Here is a 4,332-nt window from a genome sequence, read left to right on the forward strand (position 1 = left end):
GCCGCCGCGCCCCCGGAAGCGCTGTGGAAACACTGGCGGGTCACGGGGCGGCAGCGGGCGCAACCACCGCGCCTGCCGCGGGGGGGGGCGGGGCGAACCATTCGGGTGACGGGGGGAAGGCGGCCGCGGGGATGAACCATTGCGGAGGTGACGCGCGGGCTGTACCACTGCGGAGCCGCGGGAGGACCGGCGCACCGCTCGGTCCCCGCGGACAGCGCCGGTCCCGCTCCGGCCGCTTCCGGTTGCTGCATGGAAACAGGGTTGGCGGGGGTGACCGGCATCCCTCCGCCGGTGTCTCCAGGCTTTGTGGGGGGAAAGCGAGGCTCAAGGGCCAGCGCGGGGCTGCGCTCGCGGGATGCTCCGTTCCGCTCCCCTCGGGGCTGGGAGCATCCTCGCGCAGCCCGGTGCGGCCCGTGAGACGCGGATCAGTGCTGAATGCCTCTCGCAGACCGCTGCGGTTTTTTTCCCCTCTAACTGCTCTCGGCTGGGCCCGACCCAAATGTTCCCGTGGCGCTGGGTGAGCGCACGCACGTAGAGGAGGAAGGGCTGGTTTCGCGCTGTTCCATCGGCCGTGGGGCTCTGCCCGGGCTGTCCTCGGCTGTCCGCCGGCAAGGCGAGCCCAGCTCAGGCTCTGCTTGCAGGCGGACGTGACCCAGAGCTAACGTGCGTGTCCTCGCAGACACTTGGGGCATTGTCAGGAATCAGACGGGTACCGGAGAGAAAACAAGGTCCTTTTGCAGAGAACACAGAGCGGGACAAAACGTGCCCCAGCCTTGCTGCTGCCTGGCTGTTCGAGGCCTGAAAGAGGGGCGAAGCGGGAGGGACCGGGGCGAAACCCCTGGTGATGCCCCAGCCGGTGACACGCACTGCCTCGTGTTGGAAACGGCAAGATCTGCGCTGCAGAGTGGCAACTTCTGAATTGCACCTTAGCTCATGCGGGGCTTGCCAGGCTCCAGGGATAAGACTGGGGGCATGTTTCCCCACTGGGATTCCTCCCCGAGTCCATGGGCGCAGCACAGCGGCCCTGGCACCGCACCGGGCGGGCACGGAGGGCAGCCCGCGACGCTCTCCCGCCATCCGCGAATGCGCTTCCCTGTCACTGCACACATCGTGGCTCTGGCACCGCCGCCGGGACTGGAAGCCAGCTGGGAACAAAGGGAAGAGCTGCAGGGCTGGGATAAGCGGGAGCTCTCCCCGGGACAGCACTGGCCGTGTCAGCAGGACATTTCATCCCAGAGATTAAGGGCTGAGCCACGAACTTGTTTGGAGCTGGAGGGGGAGCGAGGGCTGAGGGCAAAGCCAGCAGCGCTGTAGCGAAGCCCCTGGGCCCAGGGCCTTGCCAGGGCAGTAGTGACCATCTTGTGAGCCGGGCGGTCTCGCCGTTCCTTTAAAGACTCGGACGATGGCACCTCCGGAGCGAGGGCCCGGTGTGCCCTTCGCCCACCGCAGCAGCGCATCCATGCTCTGCCCGCCGCCCTGCGCTCAGCTGGCTCCGCGCCGGCCCTGCTCCATGCTGGAAGGTTTAACACAGCGGTCAGGGAGGTCCGAGCAACATCCAGAGCTTGGCAGCCAGCTGTGCAAGCACTGCTTCCAAAGACACTCAGTCCCTGTGTGCTTACAGTCAGGAGAATGATTGAAGGATTTTTTTTTTAAGTAAAATCTGGAATGTATAGTACTGCCTGGAAGAGGAGGGACTTGGTGGAGCACAGGAACCAACAGCACGTGTGTCCTGTACCCTGGCAGAAGCAGCAGTGCTGGTAGGGAGGTATCAGGGCAGTACCCAGCCATGTTACTTCCCACAAAAATACCTATTTTATAAAAAAGAGTATTTTCCATGGCTGTGCCTTCTTTTGTGTTGGCTCACGCCCGGAGGGTGGAGGGGTCGGTGTGCTCCGCAGACGATTTCTCTCCAATCCAGGCACCAGCCCTGTGCTGGGGAAGATGTAAAATACGTGACTTTTCCCCTACGGCTGCTGGGTGAAAACAAAAACCCCCCACACAGCATGCACACAAAATGACAACAGAGACAGCGTGTCATTGTGCGGGCTGTCACGCAGAAGAGGGGCTGTCCCCCCATCCCCCCTCCACACCGGCAATGGGAGAGCAGAGCCACGGATGAGTGTTAAAGCGCTCCAGCAGAACATGTAAGGAAATCCTTTCGATGTGGAATTGCCACCGGCTATCAGGGACCCTGCGCTGGGTTTTGCTTCCAAATCTTGCTCCAGATTGCAAAACACCCGTCGGAGCCGGGACAGCTGATACCGAGGGAGTTTCCAGAAGGGATGCAGAGCTCGTGCCTTTTGCCGGACAGCATGCATTATCAGTTCACCAGGGACGAGCCGTGTGGCTGCTGTTTGTCAGCGGTCACATCCGCACCCGAAGTGTTTTTTCTTGCCCAACAGCAGTCTGAATGAACCGGGGGGGGGGGGGTCACAACAAACGTGCCCGCTCCCCAGACGCGCTCTGGTTTCCGATCTGTTCGAGGAGGGCGTGTGTGTGACTTCACGCGGATGGGAGCCAGCCTGCAGACTCGACGCCTGGCTCTCTGAGTCTCCAAACAAGACTTCCCACTACTGGACAGCGCTGCGCCCATCCATATCTCTCTGTCTTTGGTCCTTGGCAAATCCTCCTTGAGGTGCACTAAAATTTTCAGCATTCCAGCTGTTTGCTTGGCTGCGGCTTGTAGGGTGATGGGCGGGAGCGAGCTCACCCCATGAGAAGGTGAGAGCTGGTCTACTGAGGATGTACAGAAAACCTTCAATTGCACGTCCCTTTTTTTGGGGAAGTTGCTGGAAGCAGACTCCCGGGGCCGAGGGACAACCTCCACCCCCTGCCACTGCGAGGGCACACGGGTTCGCCGCACGCCCAACCCAACGGAGAACAACGGAGGGGGGAAAATATACAAAAAATTAATGTGACACGGTGACATTTGATGCAGCGACAGGAGAAGCGGCAGTGGCGAGGGCGGCCGGGGACACCCCGACTCTCCCCCCGCCCCCTGCCCCGTCCCTCCCGCACCGCCTACGTGCGCCCCGACACTGCCCTGATGGCACGGCCCCGGCGGGCCGTACCATGGGCCGGGCTCCGGCGGGGGCGGAAAGGGGACGGAGGGGAAAGGGGGAGACGAGTGCCGGGGCCATGGGGGTCCAGTGGGCAAGGGGCTCTTCGCGGGCGGCGGCGGCAGGGCAGGGGGGCGCCGCCGGCGGCCGCCGGCCCGAGCGGGGCAGCGAGGGCGGGGAGGGCGGGGGTCGGCGGGGCGGGATGAGCGGGAGGCGGGCGGCGGCTCAACAGGTACAAATGGTTCCTCCCCGCAGCAGCAGCGACGTGCAGAAGCGAACGCGCCGCGCCCGCCGCTGTCACCGCCGGGGGGGCGGGGGGGCCGCCTGCTGGCCCGGCCCCGCCCCGCCGCGGCCGTCGGCGGACGGTGGCGGAGTCGCCATTGGCTGGAGCGGCTCGGGGGCGGAGCCGGCGGGCGGGCGCGCGGCGTCGCCATTGGCTGGAGCGGCGCGGGGGGCGGAGCGAGGGGCCGCGGCGCGCGGCGTGGGCCGGGCCGGGGCAGAGCGAGAAGTTGGCGGCGGCGGCGGCGGGAGCGCAGGTGAGCGGCGGCCGCGCCGGGAGGGATCCCCCGTTCCGGAGCTGCTGGGCAACGCCGGCCCCGGGGCCGCACGGGCCAGCCTGTCCCGGGGGTGGGAGCGCGGAGCTTCATCTCCACGCGCCGCGGAGCCCGGGCACGGCGCGGCTCCCCCCTCCCGCGCCCCATCCTTCGCGCTGCCCGGTGTCGCCCATGCTGCAGGCGGGCCCCGCCGCCCCCCCCGTCACCCTCCAGGAGCAGGTGAGCCACTGACTAACGCACATTGTGCTCTCGGCGACTCCACTGTGCGTGTGACAGCGGCTAACCTGCTCCTCGGACATCACTGTGCGGCCGCCTCGCCTCCCCGGACCCGCGCCTCGAAGCCTCGACGCTCCCCTGCGCTCTCGGCCAGCCAGGTGAGGGGCTCTGGCGTGCCAGGGAGGCGGCACCCCATCGGTCACCACTGTCCTGCCTCCAGCGGTTGCCCGTCCTCGGCTCTGCGGACCCCCAATGATCGGCCAGGATCGGCCGCACTCGCTCAGGGGAGCGCGGAAAGATGGAGCACTCCTGCAGCGGGGCTCGGTGTGTCCCCGGGAGATGGAGGGAACGGGCCGCGTCGGAATGTGGGTGCGAGTAGTTGGTGGTAAAGTTGTTCAGGAGGGATGGCGTGCCTCTCTCTGTTCTCTTGCTCTTCTCCAAAGTAAATAAATGCTAGCGGACTCGGTACCAAGTTAGGGACGCATCATCCTGGCCGGTGACGT

The sequence above is a fragment of the Molothrus ater genome, chromosome 6 (assembly GCF_012460135.2).
Source record: "Molothrus ater isolate BHLD 08-10-18 breed brown headed cowbird chromosome 6, BPBGC_Mater_1.1, whole genome shotgun sequence".
Classification (NCBI taxonomy): Eukaryota; Metazoa; Chordata; class Aves; order Passeriformes; family Icteridae; genus Molothrus; species Molothrus ater.